This window comes from Acomys minous (genome assembly GCF_964271855.1).
Source record: "Acomys minous genome assembly, chromosome: 4".
Classification (NCBI taxonomy): domain Eukaryota; kingdom Metazoa; phylum Chordata; class Mammalia; order Rodentia; family Muridae; genus Acomys; species Acomys minous.
In genome coordinates, this window is record NC_140486.1 from 50,538,658 (window position 1) to 50,563,080 (window position 24,423).

At 50.2% G+C, this 24,423-nt stretch overlaps 1 long non-coding RNA gene across 2 annotated transcripts; it reads left to right on the top strand.

Moving 5' to 3' along the window:
* Window positions 1-1,800: 1,800 nt before the first annotated feature.
* LOC311596526 lies at window positions 1,801-23,208 on the top strand. 2 transcript variants are annotated; one of them, XR_014778869.1, is made up of 3 exons: window positions 1,801-1,932; window positions 19,752-19,881; window positions 22,685-23,208. It is a non-coding gene; the product is annotated as an uncharacterized lncRNA (long non-coding RNA). The 2 variants fall into 2 exon arrangements; XR_014778870.1 differs by lacking the exon at window positions 1,801-1,932 and adding an exon at window positions 9,386-9,450.
* The last annotated feature ends 1,215 nt before the right edge of the window (window positions 23,209-24,423 follow it).

The following is a 24,423-nucleotide window of genomic DNA, read 5'->3' on the forward strand; positions in this document are numbered from 1 at the left end:
AGATGTTATTTGTTCTCTTCACAATTAAGTGACTACTCTTTTTTTTTTAATTATTTATTTTTTATGTGCATCATTTTGCCTGCATGTATGCCTATGATAGGGTGTCAGATCCCCTGGAACCAGAGTTACAGACAGTTGTGAGGTGCCATGTGGGTGATGGGAATTGAACCCGGGTCTTCTGGAAGAGCAGTTGGTGGTCTTAACCACTGAGCCATCTCTCCAGCCCCCTAAGTGCTTACTGTTTACAGGGGGTGAGTAGTGCACCCTTGCTCTAATGGGGCTTGCTTCCAGATGCACCGAAAGGGCACAGGCATCTTGCCTGCAGAACCACCTGTGGTCTGTCTGGTCCCCGTGCCCTTGGACTGCAGGCTTTTCTCTCTCACTTTGCACTCCTGCTCTGCGATGACTCCGATTATGTCATTCCTGCTTGGGGCCGGAGCTCTATTCTCCCAGACCCCTTGACTGCTTCCTTCTGTTTGTTCAAGCCTTGACCCGACTTCCTTAGCAGAGACAAACATACTCCAGGCAGTAGGGAAGTCTCCCGGAAAACTTCCGAGATGAAGAAATCTGCAAGGTTTTCTCTGAAAGGAAAGCTAGGGGCTCTAGGGACTTAGGTACCTGGGCCTGAGAAAAAGGCTGGGATCCAGAGAGCAGGGGTGAAGTGTAGGAGGCACGACGTCTTTGTGCTGCTCACATATAAGCACTAAGGAGCTGGGCGTGGTGGCACACGCCTTTAATCCCAGCACTTGGGTTGGGAGGCAGAGGCAGGTGGATTGATGTGAGTTCGAGGCCAGCCTGGTCTACAAAGCAAGTCCAGGACAGCCAAGGCTTCACATAGAAACCCTGTCTCAAAAGGGCGAAACAAAAGCACTAAGGAAACCTGGAAGGTTAAACACATATGTTGTTCTCTCAAAGAAAAAAGGGCATTCAAAACCTGTTATCCACCCAGAAAGCTGTGAGCTGATGTGGGAGCTGCTGCCTGGTGACCTTTGCTCCCTGTGTCCTGTGACCACACCATCACACCAGTTCCTCCGCCGGAGCCTTGTTTTTCTCAGTCAATCTGTAGAACCCATCTTTATGGAGGGTGCCATGTATACTTTACAAAGAGCTTTGATGTAGTCATGTCCAATCTTTATTTAGTTTATTTCATTTCTCAAGGAGATTTATGGATGCTTTATTGTGCTCATGGGACTGAGTTCATTATCCCCCGGAAAAGTTTTCACCAAATCGTGCTGTGCTTAAACATGCCTAAAATAAACTACTTGGGGTCAGACTCTAGAAGTGTGAATCAACACTAGCTACTTAGTTGCGTTGAAACTGCCTCCCAAGGATTGTCACTCTGCTGGCTGTGGAGGTCACGGGGACACCCCCACACATGCATGAAGAGCAGAGGAATGACACAGAAGAGAATGTCACAGGTCAAGCACCCAGAAATGTTCAGAAAACCTTTATAGACTGCCCATGGGGACTAAAAAGGGAATGCAAAGCTGGGCATGGTGGTGCACGCCTTTAATCCCAGCACTCGGGAGGCAGAGGCAGGCGGATCACTGAGTTTGAGGCCAACCTGGTCTACAAAGCGAGTCCAGGACAGCCAAGGCTACACAGAGACTCTGTCTCAAAAAAAAAAGGGGGGGGGGATACATTTACCCAGAGGTGCCCACCCTCATTGCCAAGAATTGCCTCTGAGGTATTAACTCCCTGCCCCCCTACCCCCCACCCCCATCATCCATCCCCCCACCCACGCGCCACCATGGTTTGCAAGTAGTTCCCCTGGCAACCGAGAACCCGCAAAGATGCCAAGGGAGAAGGGTCCGGGCCTGCGCGGACACTGGTGTCGGGCCGCAGGGCAGGGAGAGGTGGAAGCCCACAGAGCGCTGACTGGCGTGGCTGGTGGGCAGCACTGGAAGCGGCGCAGAGGAGATAGCTAAAAATGTGAGCAGGACACAGGCTGGAGATGGGAAGGTGGAAAGGAGGGCGGGCGCGTGTTTCCAAATCGGGTGCAAGAAAGAATGTGAGGCCTGAGACAGCGCCTCCTCTTTGTGGGTGGCCGACTAGAACGCCGCCCACTCTGTCATGCCTCAGGGAGGCCATGTCTCACATTTGGGGAGATTTACCAGGTAGCGTACAGCGTTATTCAGGAGACAGAGAAGCAACACTGCAGGTATCTACGTGACCTGCTGGGGAGGAAAGGCCCGGGAGATGCCCAGTGTTTGTCCAGAGACTGCCCAAGGCCACAGTGTGCCCAGTCACTCAGCAATCGGGGTCTATGTTGAGCATCAGGTGGGTGCTGGGCACTGTCCCAGGGCAAAGCAGTAAGCAGGAATGTGGCTTTGCCCTGAAGGCTTGGTACATACTTCACATCTGCTTTACCATGTACAATGAGCAGGCATGTGTTACCTTGTAGGATCCTATAAGGCCATTTCATAGCACCCGTTCCCTCACCCAGTCCCATACCAAAGGCCCCAGGCTGGTAAGTAATCCCAACCCCCTTGGCGCCGGCTCCTTCTGATTTCTCAAGAAATTTAATTTTGCCAACAGCCAGAGGCAACGACAGCAGTGCTGGAAATCTGGCTGCCTGTGCCCTGCTCTGGGATAGGCAGCCCAGAAATAATTGCCTCTTTGAGTGCTTTATTGGAATGTGCACGTGCTTCCTGCTCCTGTGGGGGCTGGTCCCTTCCAGAGCCAGCTTCTTCATGTGAGGAGGTGAATTAGGCCTGTGAGGCTGGTGGGGCGGCTTTCAAGGACAGAGCGGCCGGCAGGCCTCAGGTACCTGACAATCATTCATTTGCTTTCCTCCAAAATCGCATTGCTCGGGCAGGTATATGGATAGCCACGGCAGCGAGCCGAAGCTGCCCCGCCTTGTGGTCATAAAGTTTTCCCCAAAGCCTCCTCAAACCACACACTGCACCGGCAGCGGCTCCCCGCAGGCTCGGACAGAGGGCAGGTGATCCTGAGCTGTGTTGGCTACTTGCTCCTAGGAGCTCCCCATGGCTACTGTCGTTACTGCAGTGTGCTTGCCTCTCCTTGTTCCGGGTAGAGATGCTGAATGCTAATGATGGTGAGTCCACATTTTCCCAGCCTTGGAAGCAGCCAGATGTATCCTAAGGCCGCACATCCTGGCTCTGTTCACCAGACCTGTGGCTGCATCAAGATGGCTGCCTTCTGGGTGGCTGTTGTCAAAGGAAGAACGAGTAGAAGAAAATGACTCCACACAGCAGAGAGGCGTCTCTTCTTTCTTTCTCCCTCTCTTTCTTTTTCTTAAAATGTATTCAACTTATTTGTTTGTTTTGGTTTTTTGTTTTCGAGACAGAGTTTCTCTGTGTAGTCCTGGCTGTCCTGGAACTTGCTCTGTAGACCAGGCTGGCCTCGAACTCAGGTCCGCCTGCCTCTGCCTACTGAGTGTTGGGATAAAGTGTGTGCCGCCACCGCCCACTATAATAAATTTCTCTCTCTCTCTCTCTCTCTCTCTCTCTCTCTCTCTCTCTCTCTCTCTCTCTCTCTTCAAGACAGGGTCTCTCTGTGTAGCCTTGGCTGTCCTAGACTCACTTTGTAGACCAGGCTGGCCTCAAACTTACAGAGATCTGCCTGCCTCTGCCTCCCAAGTGTTAGGATAAAGGAGTGTGCCACCACCGCCTGGCTATAATAAATTTCAGATTTTTACCTGCTCCAGATCTGGTTGGAATTTCCCAAGGTTGTCAGACTGTCTCTAGGCTAACCAGTGCCTCCGGCCTCCCTGGGGTCCCAGCCCCCACTCCTGACTTCTTGCGACTGGTCCCCTCACCTAAGCAGCAGACATGAGGTGATCTGTGATTCAGCTGAAACCCTCTGGAATTACAGGCTGCTAACTCTATTCTTACTAAAATAATTACCCTTCATCCAGGGGATGATCTCTCTCAAACGAGCACCCTCCGTGTGGGCTGTGACATAGCGCTGAGAGACACTTAGGCCTGACGAGTGGGTGGGTGCCCGGAACTACGGGTACCCAGGGAATCTCTAGGCATGGGGAATCCCTGCAGGAGCTGCCAGAAGTTTTGGGGTCTCCTGCAGACCCATTAGAAGTGCTGCACAGCATCCTTCCTCTCCAGGCTCTGCTCCTGAGGCAAAGATGACCTCATGGCTGAGACTACGTGGCTCCTTTTCAGGCCCAGTTGGTTTCTCCTTCTGTACAGCGTCAACTATTCACTCTATAAACACCATGATTTCAAAAGCTACCAATGATCACGGAACCTCTGTAAAAACGAGGGTGACACATCCTCTAAAAGGTTGCTGAGGCCGGGCATGGTACTGCAGGCCTTTAATCCCAGCACGTGGGAGGCACAGGCAGGTGGATTGCTGTGAGTTCGAGGCCAGCCTGGTCTACAGTGTGAGTCCAGGACAGCCAAGGCTACACAGAGAAACTCTGTCTCAAAACACCAAAAAATAAAAACAAAAAATGTTGCTGAGGAGTTAGGCAGCAGACCCCTAAAATCTAATGTGGCCGGGTGCAGTGGCACATACCTTTAACCCCAGTGCTAGAGAGGTAAAAGTAGGCAGATCTCTGTGACTTGGAGGCCAGTCTGGTCTCCATAATGAGTTCCAGGCCAGCCAGGGCTGTATAGTGAAAACCTGTTTCAGAACGAAACAAAACAAAAAAACAGCCTCATATATCCGGCACGTGGTCAGTGCTCAGAATTGACAGCTGCTAGGGATGGTGATCACACGTTTTTCAGAGGTCTGTTTACACATTGTCACCTCTAACAGACTGTGGATTCCTTAGGATAACGGCTGCAGTTGAATCGTTGCTACCCTGGTTGTCTCAGAGGAAGCACTCGATCCAGGCTAACAAATTAACCTTAGGATACCTCGGGTAATCCTAATTGGTCTCTAACGAGCGTTTCCCACAGTTAGGCGTGGTCCCAAGCAACTGGCGAGATTATTTCACCTAGTTTCTGTATAAACCCTGCAAAGCAAGTGTTGTCATCCTCACTACAGATGAGCAAACTGATGCCCATCCAGGCTAGGCACCTTGGAAGGAAGAAATGGGGGTGGAGGCAGTGTTTCACCCAGACGGATCATCCTGACTCGGAGTTTTGAGCCACCTGCCGTACTTGACCGCCTAGCATGGTCTGTGCCATATGGGATCCATCTAACCAGCTGTCTTTCTCTTATCCCTGGCAATAGGGTCTGGACTTGGTTATTTCTGTAGGCCCTAACCCACACAGATTCCAGCACAGAGGCGCTGGTCAACATAGGTAGGCAGAGAAAGAAAAAAGACAGTAGCAGACAGTAGAGGCTGGGCTAGCTCAACGGCTCTCTCCCCGGGGTCCTGGGATGCGATGCCAGGAGCGAGCAGAGAAGAACATGGTCAGTCAGGGTCTCAGTTCTCACCCCTTTCTAAAGGTCCCTGGCCACTCCCATCACCCTGAAGGGCAAGTGCAGATGAGGAGGTTCCCATGGGAACAGAAAGGCTTAAGCAAAAATGGCAGTAGTTTCTCTATGCCTCAGGAGACCAGAGAGGAGGGCAGGGGTCCCAGCGTCCTCCCAGCCCCTCCCCACCCACCTCTGACCCCAATTCAACCTTCCTGACCTCACTCAGGAGGGTTGGAGGCCAGGCAAGCGATGCTGGTGGAGCTAAGTCTCTCCTTTAAGTACACTGGATAAAACTCTGTGCTCATCATTCTGTGAGCATCCTGAGGTGGGAACCGGATCCCATGAGCCATCTGACCCCAGAGCTGTGACTTCAGGGTCCTTCAGCAGCTGCAGGGCCCTGCTTCCTCAAGCTCACTTGGTGCTGGGGCAGGGAGAGGGGGGGAGGGAGGTGTTCAATTTCTATTCCTCCCCTTGATTCAGAGTCTGGGGGACTATTTTGACAGCTTCACTTGAAAATTATTTAATTCTGAGTTTCTTTTTCTCATTACACCTTGAAAATTAAAACCTCTCTGCCTTGGGCAAGTGACGGCTGACTGAGGGACAGCGTTGCCACCACACATGTCTTATTGAAGTCAATTTGGAAATGCGGAGTGCTTTCTCTCAGGGCAGGTGGCCGAGAGAAGAGGACGTGGCAGACATTAGCGTCCCTCCTTCCCGTGTTGTAGGCATTACTCCTCCCATTATTGCCGCAGCTTTCACTGCCCTGGCCTAATCACAGACTTAACAACACTCTTCTCCGTGCTGTGCTGATCCTCCCGATACCTCTGCACCGCAGCAAAGCCGATGCTCACCCCGCCCCCACTCTTCGCCACACCTCCCCGTGGGGCTCAGTGCGTTTCACTGATGAGAGCTAGAAGGCACTGAGGTCCCCAGGAAAGGGAAGAGGGTGCGGGTGGTCAAAGCGTGGTCCCCTTCAGGTTCTCCTGCTTTAAACAAGGCAACCCTGGCAGCACCTCATCTCCTTGTTCCTCGGCACTGAACAGAGACCCTCTCTCAGTAAAATGAGCTCAGGCGGCAGCGCCTGCTCACTCTGGGACCCTCATTTAAAAGGAGGCTTTCTCCACACCACCCGCGGACTCCGTGCGAGAGCAGGCTTATTGCTCGGTTCATCTCCAGGTTTGCGGCTCTCTGTCCTCAGATGGCCACTGCCCTCCCTGTGCGCGCCCACGCGGCAGCGGCTGTCCTGGCCCTGCTCTTCTCTGCTCTATGCACATCTCTTCCCCGATTTGCTCACAGCTCTCAGGAGAACAGCTGGTCCCAGCAGAGCTCCAGAACATCTCAGAGAGGTCTCAGAGAGGGGGCCTGGGATGGCAGCTTGGTGGGAGGTGGCTTTGGGAGGACCTGAGCCGGAGGAGGAAGGGGTGGGGGATGTCTAATCCCGGCACCCCTACTGAGAGACGAGGGCAGAGACCAGGGAAACGCCAGAGTCCCACAGGCCAGCAAGCCTGGCCTACACAGCAGCAAGCCAGAAACCCACCTCAAACAAGGTAAAATGCAAGGACCAAGACACAAGGTTGTCATCTTCTGACCTCCACGTAAGCACTAGAGTCTGTGCTCATACAGATGCAGACACACGGAGACACACACATACACACACACACACACACACACACACACACACACACACACTCACACACTTAAAAAACAAAGCAAGCTGGGCATGGTGGCGCATTCCTGTAATCCCAACACTCAGGGAGTCAGAGGCAGGTGGATCACTGTGAGTTCGAGGCCAGCCTGGTCTATAAAGCAAGTCCAGGACAGATAAGGTGACACAGAGAAACCCTGTCCCCAAAAACAAAAACAAAACCATAGCAACATGCCTTTCATCCTTTCTTTCCTCCTCCTCCTTATTCTTCCTCTCTCTCTCTCTCTTGTCTGTCTGCCTGCCTGCCTGCCTGCCTGTCTTTAAGAGAAGCTTTCACTGTAGCCCTGGCTGGCCTTGAATTCACAATCCTCCTGCCTCAGTTCCTGAATACAGACAGATATGCATGCACCACCATGCCCCGTGCTTGTGGGACTTCCAAAATCCAGACACAAAGGCTGCATCTACCACACAAATGAGAAGCTGTGACTGCCGAGTGGACAAACATCACCACTGAACTAAGGACTCAGCATCTGGTAGAGAAGGATCTTTTGCTCAACTTTTGTCACTGTACCCAGCTCCCTGATGACCTGTAACTTCCTATGTTCTTTAAAAACACAAACAACAAACAAACAAGTTATTTATTTATTTTGGGTTTTCGAGACAGGGTTCCTCTGTGTAGCCTTGGCTGTCCGAGATTCATTTTGTAGACCAGGCTGGTCTTGAACTCACAGAGATCCACCTGCCTCTGCCTCCCAGAGTGCTGAATTACAGGCATGCACCACCTTGCCCAGCTCTATTTATTTATTTATTTTAAAGATTTATTTATTATTTATACATTATTCATACCAGAAGAGGGTCCAGATTGCATTATAGATGGTTATGAACCACCGTGTGGTTGCTGGGAATTGAACTCAGGACCTTTGGAAGAACAGACAGTGTTCTCAACCTCTGAGCCATCTCTCCAGCCCCCCCAGCTCTATTCATTTATCTTACGTGCATTAGAGGTTTTGTCTGTATGTATATCTGTACAAGGGTGTGAGATCCCCCGGATCTGGAGTTACAGACAGTTGTGAGCTGCCATGTGGTTGCCAGGAACTGAACTCAAGTCCTCTGGAAAAGCAGCCAATACTCTTACCCGCTGAGCTATCCCTCAAGCCCCACTTTCTATATTCTTGCGTCTCACAAGTCTTGCCAGGGTCTGTCTACGGGAACCAAGGCTTAAGGCGCCATGTGACCCTAAACAATCCCAACACACTCTTGCTGCTCCTGATGTGAAGTGACAGCCCGCTTTCACCTCCTTCTTGTCTTGGAGAGCGGGAGCGGAGGTCCAGGCAGCCCCTCTCCTCACCACCTCAACCCCGAGGGCTACAGTGTAACTTCAAATCTGACCCGAGTTGTCCAGATGGACAGCTCACGAAACCTGGGGCGTTCCAGAGGCGGCCCAGGCCAGAGGGAGAGACGAGACAGGGAGAGGTGAATGAACGCTTCCTAGAGAGGAAGGCTTTGGGTTGAAACTCAGCTATCAAAAAGATGCATTATAGTAAGGCAGAGGAAAAGAAAACCAGCCAAGCGAGAAAGAGACCAAGGTTCACATTTCAGCAGCATCGCAAGCTGTGAGATCCTGGGTGACCTCTAGAGTCTTCAGTTTCCTCCTCCACTTTCCGTGGTGATGGCCATACCATAATGATGTTGCAGAATTTAATCAAATAACGCACATAATGATATCGAAGCCTCTGGCGTATATCAGGCATTTGGTAAACACTGGCTGTCATTGTCAGAGTCACTGTTGTTGATGACAGTGATTACGCAGAAGCACGAAGCGAGGACTAGAGGCCAGACTTTACTGTTTCTAGAATCATTCAGTCACAGGAAGTAGGAATCTAGGTGAGTTCTCTGCTAGAAGTCAGCGCTGTCTCATAAGAGCCCGGCCCCGTCTTTTTATTCTGGTGCCATTTTGTCGACTCAGACATAGAAATAAAGGCTTTGATTCCCTTTATGCCTTCCACTTTATGCTGGGAACAGACAGCATTTGGGGGAAGTTAAGAGTCTCAGAGGCAGAGCAGAGTCCTTCTCACTGCCAGATAAAGGGGACCCTGTTCTGACTTCCGTCAGCAGCAAGAAGTGACGCTCAGACTGCCACCAAGCACAAGGGCCCGGCCAGAAGGCACAATGACTGGGCAAGTGCCAAGGTCTAGGTCCCCAGAGAGAAAGAATAGGGCCCCCAGTGGGTACTAACCTCTCCATTGAGCCTCACACTCTTTTTTAACTTCCCACCCGACTCTAGACCTCATTTCTGAGGAGGGTGGGACCCACTGAAACACTAGGTTACCTAGGTGATAGCACAGGCATTGAGCATTCCTGTCGGAGGGCCAGGGAAACAGAAGAGCAAATCAAGACCCCGAGGAGGGAGAGCTGTCCACAACTGTCAGCCTAGCCTGCTTTTTGCCACCATTCTGGTTTGCCGGTTTTCTTGTAGTTTTGTTGTTGTTGTTGTTGTTGTTGTTGTGTATATGTACAATAGTGTACGTGTACATGCCTGCGTGTGTGCATGTTTATCTATATGAGTGCAGGTGCACAATGTGAAGGTCAGAGGACAAACTTTGTCACCCCCCCACCCCTCCCACCCCCGTCTTCCACGTTGAGATAGGGTCTCTTTGTTGTTTGCCGCTGAGTAAGCCAGCCTGGCTGGCCCAGGAGCCTCTGAGGATTCTCCCGGCTCTGCCTCCCGTCCCGCCGCCATCAGAGAGCCCTGGGATTGCAGAGGCACGCTTCCACAGCTGGCTTTCACATGGGTCCTGGGAATCCGCATTCAGGTCCACATGCTTGCTGAGCAAGCGCTTACCTATCGAGTCGTATTTCCACGCCAGCCTCGCGTCTTCGTTCTTTCCTCAAGCTCTCTCTCCATCCTCTTTGTCCTGTCTTCCTCCCCAGTTTGGCCTCCTATATTTTCATCTCCTCCTCCCATGTTCCCTTCATAGAAAAGAAAGCCGTTTGTTTTCTCTCTCTTACTGTGTTTCTGCTTCACCCAGTGGCTGCAGAGGCCCTGCCTTCCCGGATGGGGGCCTGTGGGGCTGGGGTGTCCCAGGAACCTCAGAAGCACATGGAGATGGACAGAGGCCTGGCGTGGGGGTGGGGTGGGGGGGATGGGAGGTGGGGGGTGGAGGGGGAGTTGAGGGAGGGGGAGGGGGAGGGGCGGGGGAGCGGCAAAGACAAGTGGAAGAGAGTATAGTATCGATTGGGTTCTGTGACTCACTGCCCCAGGGCAGGGATCTGGGGGAGTGATGTCATTGTTGGAGCTGACACTGACACCTGACTTCCCTAAGCCCTCTCCTTGCCTTTCTAACTTCTCTGTGTCTCTCCATTGCAGGGTAGGGCTGGGGAGGAAGGTTCACCTTCGGCGACATTTAGAATACCCATAGAGTTTTCCTAGTCGGAGGCCTTCCTGCCCACACCATCAACCTCCACCTCCTCTGGTGGGTACACTAATGTGAGCGTGGGCATTGACAGCCTCACATGTGTGCACACTTCCTATACGTGTGCACAGCTCATGCGTATGCCAGCACGCACGGACACACACAAAGTCACACGTTCTCCCACCTGCCATCTGCTTCTGGCAGTCTCGGGGATCATATAAATGAAGCTTCCAAACAATGCCAGGGGGACTGTGCTGGAGGTGAGGGGCGATCCGGGGAAGGGCTCCACGTGTTCCTGTCTGCTGGCATCTTGGTGATGTGCACCTCCTGACCTAGGAGCCACTCTTTTGAGCCAAGGGAGCCCAACATCAGGGTGGGTATATAGTCCTTGAGTATGTGCTTTCAATTTCATGATTAGAGGCAAACTGGGGTATCATGGTAAAGACGCAGAACTATAAGACCGGTGATCTGAGCAGGGCCAGAGAGTTTAGGAACTTGTTCTAAGACAGATGCCAATCATCTTCTGGAGTATCTTTCCTTTCCTCTACATTTAGGGAAGAAGAAAAGGTCTGATTTTTTTCTTTTCCCCTTTTTTTTGGGGGGGGGGTGTTTCTCTATGTATAGCCCTGGCTGTCCTGGACCTCACTCTGTAGACCAGGCTGGCCTTGAACTCACATTTCTTAAATAAGTCCCAGGAATCCAGCTTAAGTTGGAACAAAAGAAGGATTCCCAAACATGTGTGTGAATATTAATGTTATGCAAATCACATGCAAATTTATCCAAGCACAAAAATAAATAGCTGATGAGTCTTAAAAGTGAACAATTTGCATGCGATGAAGCCATTGGGGGAACCAAGCCTGGTAACAGGGTGACTTCTGGAGACTCAGCCTGGGATGCAGCTTCCTCTGTAAACCCTGGCCTACTGTGGCTAGTGGAAGTGGGTTTTGGATATAAGAAACTATCTGATAAACCATCAAACATGGTGTTCCAGGAAGCTGGTAAAAGTTAGGCATCTCAGGACTCCTTTTCAAAACCTGCACTTGCTTTTGTGGGGTGATGATGATGATGATGATGATGATGATGATGATGATGATGATGATGATAATAATAATAATAGATAATAATAATGTTGTTACTGTTATTATTGAAATGATTTTATTTGCATGGGTATCTGGCTGCACACATATCTGTACACCATGTGCAATGGCCATAAGAAAGGGCTGCATCTCTAGAACAGGATTTATAGGTGACTATAAACCATTGTGTGGGTACTGGGAGCCAAACCCCAAAAACGATAGTCTGGGCTCTGTTCTAGCTAGACTCTAGGGAGGGTCAGAAGAAGGACTGCAGGTTAGAAACACTTATCACTCCTTAGGAACCTGTAAGTGGGCTTCTGTCTGCCCCTTATCTCTCCTACATTGGGGAAATGGGGCTTCCAGTCCCCCCTTACTACATACCTGCAGCACATAGCAAAGCACCTCCCACACACACCTCTTCTGGCCCCCAAACCTCCCCTCTAACTTCCAGGCTGGTCCAGTTTACAGGCTCCCTCTCTTCTCTGTGTGTTTCTTTAAAACTAACAGGACTTGGGCTGGAGAGATGGCTTAGCAGTTAAGAGCACTGGCTACTCTTCCAGAGGTCCTGGGTTCAAATTCCAGCACCCACATGGTGGCTCACAACCATTTATAACTGTACTCTCATGAGATCCAATGCCCTCTTCTGAAGTGCAGATGTACATGCACACAAAACACACATGTACAAGATGGGCATTGTAGCATATACCTTTAATCCTAGCTCTCAGGAGTAGAGGCAGGTGGATCTCTGAGTTTAAGGCCAGCCTGGTCTACAAAGTAAGTTCCAGAACAGTCAGGGCAACACAGAGAAACTCTAATTTGAAAAACAAAACAAACAAAAACCCCTGCCCATATACATAAAATACATAAATAAATCAGAAGAGGAGGAGGAGGACGTAGCAGCAGCTGGGAGGTGATGGCAAACACTCAGGAGGCAGAGGCAGGAGGATCGTTGTGAGTTTGAGTACAGCCTGGTCTACAAAGCGAGTCCAGGACAGCCAGGGCTACACAGAGAAACCCTGTCTCAAAACCACACACACACACACACACACACACACACACACATACACACACACACACACATGCACACACACACACACACACACACACACACACACACACACACACAGGAAGGAGGAAGAATGGATGGAAGGAAGGAAGAAAGAGAAAAGAAACTGCCCAAGACTCTCCCTGTCTTTGTTGCTGTCTCTGCCTGCCCTCTCCTTCCCCAGAGATAGCCATGCCAGCTTCATGTTTCCAGGAACCCTTCCTTCCCCCCAAACAGTGGCTTAGTTTGGTGGTTTTACTGTTCCCACACTTACACTCTAAAAAAAAAAAGCAGCAAATGATTTTTTTTTTTCCTTTTGGGTTTTCAAGACAGGGTTTCTCTGTGTAGCCCTGGCTGTCCTGGCTTTGCTTTGTAGTCCAGGCTGGCTTAGAACTCACAGAGATTTCCCCCTGTGGAGGTGCTGGGATTAAAGGCCTGTGCCGCCCAACCCAAGTGCTCTTAATAGCCAAGCTATCTCACCAGCCCTTTGTGCTCTTTTTTTTTTAAGGTGTTTCTTAAATTGTATACGCTTTCAGCCCTACAACCAGGTTTCCTATGATCCTCTCTTCCGTTGTTTTATTGTTTTAAGGTCTTGTTGTGTAAGCCTTTCACACACACAGTAATCCTCTTCTATTGACAGCATGGTGGGTGCGCACCATCACACACAGATGCATCTCTCTATCAGAGGTATGCTTGCCCACCTCGCCTTTGCTCTGGAATAGCGAGAACCCCAAGGCCTCAAACGTATCTACCTCGAGGCTGGTGTAGGAGGAAGAAGCTCTCACATTAGCCAAGGAAATGAGCCCTTTGCCCAAACTCTGAGACTCCCAGGGAAACAAACGTAGATGACTAATAGGAGGAGCCAGGCAAACAGCTCAGTCTGCTTACTGAGCCTGGTGACCCGAGGTCAATCCCTAGGAGCCACATAGTGGAAGGAGAGAGCTGACTCCCAAGTGCACCCACGCACAAACACCTGCACACAGCCTCAATCAGCCCATCAATGTAATTGAAATATTTCAAAAGAAGTAATAAGGCGGAGTGTAGATCCCACTGCAAAGTTTTGGGGCTAAGGCTGTAGTACCTGACAGGAAGGCATAATGGCCCGGGTGTAGCACGACCCTGTGAAAGTAAAAACAAAGCAGCGTCTTTGAAAGTTTCCAACAGTTATGTGTCACTTAATATTCACAACAACCCAAGGACAATGTTAGGAAACCAAGTATGGAGATTTGTTCCAGACAAGGAAACAGAGGCCCCGGGAGATCAAATTACAGTGATGACAGCTCAAATACAAGACTGTTGTATTATCCCAATGTCTACAGTCACTCCGTGAGCAATCTGAGGTGTTACCTCACCTTAGGAATGGGAAAACCAAACACAGGGCCACTCATTCGTCCCAACCAAACCAGAGGGCAACGGTGCAGCATCTGAAACCTGACCGTCCAGACCGTCAGTCTATGTGCTCCTCAAACAGCTTGTGCAGTCATGGGCCAGAATTCAGATCCAGACCTGGCTGGCCTCTGTGTCCTGCCACATCCCTGAGCCTTGGGACCAGGAGGGAGGGACAGGGAGACTGTGGAAGCTGCCTCTAAGGACCCAGGTCTTGCCATGGAAAGGGCCCTTTGAGGAAAAATGTTGTACTTCATGGCCTGCTAGTTGAGGGCAGGAAGTAAGGCAGCAATCACCAACCTGGGAAGATATTGGGGAGATTTATAAGACACAGTGGGATTTCTTTTGCCTCCTAAACCCTCAGGAGCCAACTTGATGCCAAAGGAGATGGCCCATGTCTGCACATCAGCATCTGGGGACAAGAGGATCAGAAGTTCAAAGTCATCCTCAGATACACAGTGTATTTGAGGCCAGCCTGGGCTACATTCAGTCCTTGGAATTTTCAGGCAATTTAAATTAAAATTAGGATCAGATGTCGGGGTACGGTGGCAGCAGGCCTTTAATCCCAACAGAAGCAGGTAGGTCTTTGCTAGTTTGAGACTACCTTGATCTACGCAGGGCCTCCAGGAGAGCTAAAACTGTACAACTGAAACCATAAAACAACAACAACAAACAAACAAACAAAAAGCCCCTCAAAGGTGGGTTTAGAGATTATGATTGCAACTTTTTTTTTTTTTTTTTTTTTTTTTGGTTTTTCAAGACAGGGTTTCTCTGTGTAGCCTTGGCTGTCCTAGACTCACTTTGTAGACCAGGCTGGTCTTGAACTCACAGAGATCCGCCTGCCTCTGCCTCCCAAGTGCTGGGATTAAAGGCGTGGGCCACCACATCAAGCTAATCCATTATTATTTAAATTGTTCAAGGCCAGCCTGGTCTACAAATCGAGTCTAGGACAGCCAAGGCTACACAGAGAAACCCTGTCTCCGAGAAATCAAAACCAACCAAATAAACAAATCATAAAATTGGGAAGAAGAGTGTCTGCGTGGTAGGCCCCTTGCCTGGGAGACAGGAAGTCCCGGCTTTGATCATCAGGATCTGCAGCTCTGTAATGTAAATAAAAAGGGAGGATGTGCCCATAATGAACAAAGACAGTGGCTGTAGAGCAAAAAGATGCTGCAAGGGCAAAATTTGGAGGACAGAGATGTCTCCAGCAAATCATTCGGAATCCAGTGGAAGAAGGGAAATAGTGAGTGGGAAATGCTGAGGCTGGGGGCAGGAGGCGGGGATAAACTGAGGTTTGTGGGATCTGCAGCTCCTGGAAGCTGCCAGAGTTAATAACATCCCCACTTCCTCCCTGGCGCTCTCCATCTCTAGCCTGTGAAGCTAGTTCCCAGTAGGCTGTGTGAGCGCAAGTGTGCGCGCATGTGTGCGCCCAGAAGTGTCAGCCCTGGGCTCTGGGGCCGCATCACAGGAGTGAGCTATGGCGAGACTCAGGAACGTGTGATTTAGAAGCTCATTCGCACTGCCCTTCAGAGTGCTGCAAGGACACTTCAGTGTGATGTGTAATCACCGCCGACCCACAGGGCTGCACTGTACACAGACCCCAGCCTTCCCCAGCCCCTCCCACCAGCGTGCAGACTGTAAATCAGTTTCCAGTTCTGAGTGCTACCTGCAGATGCTCAGGCTCAAGGTGCTGAGCGCCTGTTCTTGTGTCCCAGGGAGGCTAGTTCCGGCTCTGAATAGCCCTTCTCCTAATCCCAATCCTGACTTGTTCTTGCTCCCCATCAGAGTGGGACAGGCATGGGGAAGCTGGACTTGGCTCCAGAGGGTCTGGGCCCATACTTTGGGCAGTCAGGCTAGGTGCCTCAGGGTCTACCTGGCTCTGTCAACTGCAGTCTACCCAACATGTGGCACTGTGGCCATACACCAGATCAGTAGAGCAGAAAGGCATTAAAAATGACCCCTCCCATAAATGGCAACCTCTTCCCAGCTCTGCCAGAAGAGTGACAGCTTCCTGGAAAATCTCCAAAAGGCAGCGCCCTCTCCATGCTTATTTGGAAATGAGGAAGAACCAACCATGAACCTCCCCTGTTCCGGAATGGAAAAGTACACAGTGGACCCTGGAGGTGACAAAAGGACAAGTTAAGACAGATTCTTTTGGGGGGTGTTTTTTTTTTTTTTAAAGATTTATTTATTTATCTATTTGGTTTTTTGAGGCAGGGTTTCTCTGTGTAGCCTTGGCTGTCCTGGACTCACTTTGTAGACCAGGCTGGCCTCGAACTCACAGTGATCCTCCTGCCTCTGCCTCCCAAGTGCTGAGATTAAAGGTGTGTGTCACCATGCCTGGCTAAGATTTAATTGTTATGTATACAGTGTTTCACCTGCACACCAGAAGAGGGCACTAGAGCTCAGTATAGATGGGTGTGAGCCATCATATGGTTGCTGGGATTTGAACTCAGGGCCTTTGGAAGAGCACACAGTGCTTTAATTAGGTTTATTTTATTTTATATGTATGAGTGGTGTGTGTGTGTATGCATGTGTATGTGTGTGTGCGTGCGTGTGTGTGTGTGTGTGTGTGTGTGTGTGTGTGTGTGTGTGTGTGTGTGTGTGTTTCTGGTGCCTTCCAAGATCAGAAGAAGCCTCAGATCCCCTAGAGCTAGAGATACAGATGGTTGTAAGCTGCCATGTGGGTCTGGGAATCGAACCCATGTCCCATGGAGGAGCAGGCAGTGCTCTTAATCACTAAACCATCTCTTCAACCCTCTTGTTTGCTTTTAAATATAGTCTCTGGGGCCGGAGAGATGGCTCAGAGGTTAAGAGCACTGCTTGTTCTTTCAAAGGTCATGAGTTCAAATCCCAGCAACCACATGATGGCTCCCAGCTATCTATGATGAGATGCGGTGCCTCTTTTGGTGTGCAAGTGTACATTCAGGCACGAACATTGTATACATAATAAATATATAAATCTTTTTAAAAAGTTTTATTCAAGTAATTTATTCAAGTAATTTGTTATCCCCTCATTTGTATCTTCCCATTCCCCTTCCCTCCCTCTTTCATCCTATTCCCCTCCCCTAGGTCTGTGACAGAAGGGGACCTTGTCCCCCACTATAAGATCACAGCATATCAAGTCTCTTCTTGGTAGCCTGCTTACTCTTCCTCTGAGTGTCACCAGGCCTCCCATCAAGGGGAAGTGGTCAAATAGGGGGCACCAGAGTTCATGTCTGAGTCAGTCCCTGCTCTCCACACAACTGTGGAGAATGTGGTGTCCATTGGCTAGATCTGGATAGGGGTTCTAGGTTTACTGAATGCATTGTCCTTGGTTGGTGCAGTAATTTGAACTGACTCACCTGGGTCCAGATCCGCCAGCCTTAATGGTCTTCTTGTAGGATTCTAGGACCCTCTGGATCCTTCTATTTCCCCATTCTTCCTTACCTCTGTCACCTGGAGTCCCAATAGGAAGTCCCAGGATCTATCCCAATCTCTGGCTAAGTGAAGACTTTCAGGGGACATCTCTGTTGGGCTAGTGTCCAATTATAAATGAGGATATACTATGTGTATCTTTTTGGGTCTGGGTTAACTCACTCAGGATGATCATTCCTAGTTCCATCCATTTGCCTGCAAATTTCAGGATTTCCTTGTTTTTAATAGCTGAGTAGTATTCCATAGTGTAAATGTACTATAGTTTCTTTATCCATTCTTCAACTGAGGGACATCTACATTGCTTCCAGGTTCTGGCCATTACGAATAAGGCTGGTATGAACATGGTTGAGCATATATCCTTGTTGTGTGGTGGAATAAATCTTTTAAAAAGAAAAAAAAATGCAGTCTTATGTAGCCCAGGCTGGCCTCAAACTCTGTACTTCCTGACTGATAGGAATTAAGGCATTCGTCACTGCTCAATATATTTGGAGCTGGGAATGGAATCTAGAGCTTTGTCACTAGGTAACACTCTACCCACTGAGCTGTCTTCCCCACTTCAAGACAAGGATTCTATGGAGACTTGGCTGGCTTTGAACTCATAGAAATCCACCTGCCTCTGTCTCCTGAATGCTAGGAGTAAAGGCTTGCAATACCTGACCAAAAAAAAAAAAAAAAAAAAAAAGAAAGAAAAAAGAAAAAGAAAAGAAAAGAAAAAAAGAAAAAAAAGAAAGAAAGAAAAAGAAAAAATTAAAAACAAAACAAAACAAAAAAAAACTCAAAAGGCCGTCTACGGAGTACAAGTCAGGCCATGCCTTTTCCTCTCCATTAAGCCTTGTTACCTTCCTTCTGTCCTAGGTTAAGATTTCCTGCTCAGCTTAGGCTTACCAGTCTCCCTTCTACCACTTTACCAGCCCCTCTGCTGTTTCTCCACTCACCCTGCCACAGGGCCTGCAAGCTTACCCTGCTCCTGTGCTTTGAGGTCTCAGTGCACAGCCTTATACTTGCCTAGCTACCCATCTGTTCTCTTTCTAGTTCTTGTTATAATTTTGATTTATTATCTGGTTTCTTCTTCTGTTTTCTTCAGGTTTTCACGCCTAGACTGGCATCTCTGTGACTGCACAGACAGGAAGCGTGTTATCTTATTCCATACTGTCTTCTTTGGGCTTAGCCTCACACAGACTGGGTGTTTTTGTTTGGTTTTGTTTGTTTGTTTTGAGATAGGGTTTCTCTGTAGCCTTGGCTGGCTGGACTCACTTTGTAGACTAGGCTGGCCTCGAACTCACAAGATCCACCTGCCTCTGCCTCCCTGAGTGCTGGGATTACAGGCTTGTGCCACCGTGCCAGGCTCAGATGGGTGTTTTAATAAATACTGTCATTCAACTAAATGCATGCAGGAGCCAGCCTGGTCTACAAAGCGAGTCCAGGACAGCCAAGGCTACACAGAGAAACCCTGTCTCGAAAAACAAAACAAAACAAACAAAAAATGCATGTAGGTACCTGCCAAGGGTCTCAGAAGCTGAACCACTTCCCAGCACCCCTCTGATATCCCCCCTTACAGACTCACCCTCCCGTAGGACATCAAGTGTGTACCCTCCCAGGGGAACTGCAGGGGCCGCCATAGCTCAGAACTCTTTCCTGTCCTTTGGGGAAACTTCACCTATGGCCTTTCTTGGCTACGCCTAGAGCTGCCCTCTTGGAGAATGACAGTCACTGGCTAGTGTCTAGCACGCTGAGTTGCCGGAAAGCCGTAGCCAGCCCCAATTGCTATTTCATGCGGACCAGGCACTCGAGTTGGGAACCGAGGAGCATCTTCCTTCATGCATTATAATATCCCGAAGAAAAGGCCCGTGAACTGAAAGCACCTTTAGAAGGAGCAGCTTGAGTGGAGGGAGTTGCTCTAATCCCTAAATGGCTTTGCTGACAGCAAGAAGCTCCCTGGTGGGGGTGGGGGTGGGGAGAGGGAGTGGGAAGTGAGGACACATTTGTCAGAAACCAACTCAGCAGCAGTGCCCTTGTCCCCGAGCTTTTTGATTCAGGACACGATCCCTCTGGCTAATGGAACTCGGAGATCTCTAACCTTGGCCTCCGTCTTCCACTCCTGCTCCACCCCACCCCACGCAGAGCCTGGGCAGTCTGGCCCTTCCTGTGCTGGAAGCTGAGGTGGCTGAAGCTGTGTTCTTAGGCCCCTGTGTGTGCCTGTCATGGCACAGCTCTTTGGGCGTGACATGAACACGCCCCTGTGATCCAGGGTAAAGGTGTATGTCTGTGTGCCGGTGGATTTCATCTATTAGGCACCCCGGAAACAAGTACCACTGAGCTGTCTGGGTGCCTGCGACGGGCTATACGCTTCTCAAGTGGTGATGGGGGTGGGGGTCTGGACTTAGCTTTTTCAAAGGACAGATAATTTTTTTTTTTTCCAGAATGATCCTGAACTGATGGCAGAATGAGACACCCGGATCCTGGAGAGGAGCCAGAAAGGAGGGACAGAGTGGAGGACGGAGAGGCTTGGGGTCCCCAGAGCTCTTTCCAGCTCTGCTCAGCGTTTAGAGGGTAAGAGCTAAAGAAGGTCCAGGGGATGCGGAAACGCATTCTCCATCTCCCTGCTTCTTCCTGAACTTAAATTCCCTGCTCTGTACTCTCTCTTGCTCTTTGAACACACACACACACACACACACACACACACACACACACACACACACACCACACACACACACCACACACACCACACACACACCACACACACACATGCACACACACCGCACACACCACACACACACACACACACACACACACCACACACCACACACACACACACACACACACACACACACACACACACACACACACATGCTAGCGTTCTCAGCTTTAGGAGGTGTAAAGGTTAAAACTCCTATTCTACTCTTCCCAGTCTCCTTTACCTTGGAGCTAAACCAAAGCTGGCTCCTACCCAGAGACAAGGGGAGGGCATTCCTGAGTGTTGGCTAATAGAATCCTCAGGAGGCAGAGGCACACAGGTGACTGCAGGCCTTAGGGCACCAGAAGCTGGAAAGCTGCCCCTTAGACATGGAGCTTGTCAAGGCTAATTGGTCTCAATGCTGTTTTTTCTTTTCCCTTCTACCTTCCCTCCTTCCTTAGTGCAGGTGATAAAAACAAACAACCAAACAAACAAACCAGGGCTCATTCTTCATGAATTGTTTTTTCTGGTGTGTTGGTGTACATGCAAATGCCCTTGTGTGTAGGTGTGTAGGTTCGTTCATGCATGCCCCTGTGGGGGACAGAGGGAGAATAAGGGGATGTTAAGAGTCTTTCTCTATTGCTTCTCTCTTCTCTGCTGTTTTAGTTTTGTTTAAGGAAAGATCTCACAGCTGGGTGTGGTGCCACACACTTTTAATCCCAGCACTCAGGGAAGCAGAGGCAGGCAGCTCTTTCTAAGTTTGAGGCCAGCCTGGTTTACAAATCTTGTCCAGGACAGCCAGGGCTACACAGAGAAACCCTGTCTTGAAAATCAAAAAAGAAGAAGAGGAAGAAGGAGGAGGAGGAAGAAGGGAGGGAGGGAGGGAGGAAAGGAAGGAAGGAAGGAAGGAGGGAGGGAAGGAAGGAAAAGAAGGAAGGAAGGAAGGAAGGGAAGAAAGAAAGAAAGAAAGAAAGAAAGAAAGAAAGAGAGATCTCCTTATGTAGCCCTGGCTATTCTTGAACTCATTATGTGCCTGGACTAAAGGCATACTCTACTATGTCTTATTATCTATCTATCCATCCATCCATCTATCTGCCATCTGTTTTTGAGACAAGGTTTCACACTGGACCTGGAGCTGGAGCTACCTGTTTTGACTAGACCAGCTGGCCAGCTAACCTCAGGGATCTCTGCCTCCCTGGTTCTGGGGTTACAGACATGTGCCACTGTGGCCGGCTTTTTATGTGGGTGCTGGGCAATTATTCTAGCCAAGAGCTGCATCCCCAGCTGGACCTCCGTGCCCTCTCCTAATGGATTTAAGCCAGTCATCGTGGAGAAAGGACAGGAGAGTTCAGAGGCATAGGCAACATCCAGACTGAAAGTTTCAGGAGGGCATAAAACAGGAACCCTTGTCGCTGGCCAGAGATGATTAGCGATAACCTTCTCCCCAGGCTTTCAAGGTCCTCTGCGCAGAGGACAAACATCTACTCCTCACTGCAGAAAGAGCCTCCAGTTCCCAGGCTGGAGAGCTCTCGCCCTTGGCACAGGCTGACAGCCAGTAAGTGTTTAGAATTAGAAGTTGTGTCCGCATACCCCCTGGTGAAGAACCTCTGAGGAAACAGACAGAGAAGCCTCATCTTCCTGAATTCTGGGAGGCAGGTGTGTGAAGGGTCAGTATGTGAAGGCTAATCTGTTGTCAGTGTCCCGGGACTTGCAATCACCTAGGAGACACACCTCCAGGCGTGTCTATGAGCGCATTCCCGAAGAAGCTAATTTAACCCATGCTGACCGTGGGCCTCACTATCTCCATGTGCTGGAGTCTTGGACTGAACAAAAGGAGAAAGTAGACTAAACGTTCACCTTCCTCTGCTTCCTGGCTGCGGATGCCATGTGACCAGCTTACTCATGGGGCAGCTGTCATGCCTCCCCCCTCTCTCCATGGACCATGCCTCCTCAAGTTATAAATCCCTTTTGTCTCAAGTTGCTTTTGTCACATAGCAATTATAAAAGTAACTAATATAGGTGGGAGCTGGCCTGAAGTTCGGCTCAAGGCCCAAGGAGCCCCGCATCATGGTGTGGGTGTGACCCGCATTGTGTCTTTCCCCTACCTCGCCTCCCAGAAATGCCTTTCCTCTGGACCTTGCAGAGGGCTGTCCTCCTCTGTCCCAGGCAGGCCAGGTGACCTTTCACTGGACTCTGCAAATACATTCTTTGCTAGTCTTGGAAATGAAATTGTGTTCAACATTTGTATAGGGCTTTTACACCACCTGCCTCTTTATAGACACTAGCTAATTAAAAGGAGAACCAGAAGGCAGACGGAAAGAAAAAGGATTGGTTGGTACCCTGGGGGATCCCAGGTTTCTGACCCAGGGAGCTCTCACGCCTCTTTTCTTTTCCCAAAGATTGGACTTTCTCTAAAGAGTAAGCCGTGGTCAGAAAGCCAGGACACAACAGAGTTTGGTGATCCGCTGAAGAGGAAAAGGCTCTCTAGGGTCATATGTCCCATAGCCAGCTGTACTCAGCAACTATGAAATTATAGATTTGTGCCTGTATTTGGATATGGACCAGACACTTTTGTCCTTTTTTGAAGGAGGAGACTGGGGAAAAGGGGGGGGGAGCCGGGGAGACACAGACTGGATGACAATAACTACAGCCAGAGCAATTGTCAAAATTCCTTCCCAGAGGACTAGAGAGAACAGAGCACACAGTTGGGACCAGCGCTGGATAGCAGCTGATGGCATGAAGAAGAGGATGAAGATGGGCATGGAATCGTCTGCCCCACCCCTCCCCCTTCTCTTCCTGTCCACGGGTGTTGGTGGGAAGCCATTCCTGAGCCAGCAAAATGCCTCAGTCTTTCCCTTCCCCGCCTATCTCCACCTTCCTCAGACCTTGCCTCTGCCAGCTTGAGGCAGTCAGTGGAACAGCAGCACTTCAGCAGGCAGCTAGCCAGTTCCGTCCTGGGAAGAGGGGGGTAGGACGAGGGCTGCCTCTTACAGGATCCCTCCGGGGAGGCCTAAGAAAGCTGCCCTAGGCCCTGAAAAGACAAGCCCCATAGCCACCCCTCCTGCCCCTGCTGCCGGCTCTCCCTAGCTCCCATAGGGAGCTTGGTCACAGGGTGGTGGTTCAAGGGAGTGCAGAATGGGAATGGAAGAGGAAGGCAGCACATCTTCTCCCCCCTGATGCTATCAGGGGGACTAGAAGGTAGAGACGGGCCTTCCTCCCATGCCTGGCTGCCCCCCACCATGGCTGCCCCCACCACCCGCCCCCACTACCACCACCACTCCCGCCTACCCTGGTCCCATCAGTCTGTTTGGTGCTGACTGGAAAGTCAGCAATTCTGGAGGCCCTGCCAAGTCTAGCAGAGGAGAGGGCCTGACCTCCCCTCACCACAATTATCTATCTTATAAAATACAGGCATTGAACTTCATAAAACCAATTAAGACTTCAGGGCCAGGCCAGAGGAGTGAGCAGGAGTCTCTCAGCACTGGGTGACAATGGGAGTCAACTCCAAGGACACAGCGGCTACCTCAAAGAGCCCCCCCCACTACACCCCCCCTCAACAAAACTACTGCAGATGCAACAGAAAGGCATCAAGGCCAAACCCAGGGAAGGACTGGCTGGCTGACCAGCAGCCCCAGCAGAGCCTGGTTCCTCCCCTCTTCCTCCCCCCTTCTCTCCCCCCTCCATCTCTCTCTGGTTCCACAAAACCTCAAGAGCCTCCCATCAAGTTACCAAGGCAACCGCAGCCCTGCAAGATTCACAGTAATTCTGGGAGAGAGCAGAGACTGACAGGCGCCCCAGACAGGATGCCAGGGTTGGGGTGCCTGTGTCTGGGGGTAAATAAGGAGACTGAGTGAGCAGCATCCCTCTCTTCCTGCTCCACTTGTTGGGAGGCTCTGTGCTCAGGATGTAGGCTTGTTTCACAGGCCAATCCCACGAGGGTGAGAAGGTAGCAGCTTCTCTCCTGCGGGTGGTTTGGGGAAAACAGGGAAAAGGCTCCCCCCACAGCCCCCCAGCACAGCAGACATTCAGTTTCTGGCCTGCCATGGGCCAAGGACACTTGCGCTTTCAAAGTCCAAAGGGACCTTCATCACCACTGGCTCTCCAGGACTCCCGTGTGGGAGGCGTTACTGCTAAGGGACCATGGCTTGTTTGGGTGTGGATGCAGTTCGGCTCTTGCCTCCATTATTTTTTTGGACTCTCTTTTCTTAGATGGAAATAGGGTGAGCCCCAGGGTTTACTAACGCTATACATATGTTTGCTTAACACCCAGCAATGGGTTTTTATTTAAGCTCTAAACAAAAATTGGGGGGGGGGGTGTTTGTTTTTCAAGACAGGACTTCTCCTTGTAATAACGCTGGCTAACATGGAACTCTCTTTTCAGACCAGGTTGGCATTGAGCTCATAGAGATCTATTTGCC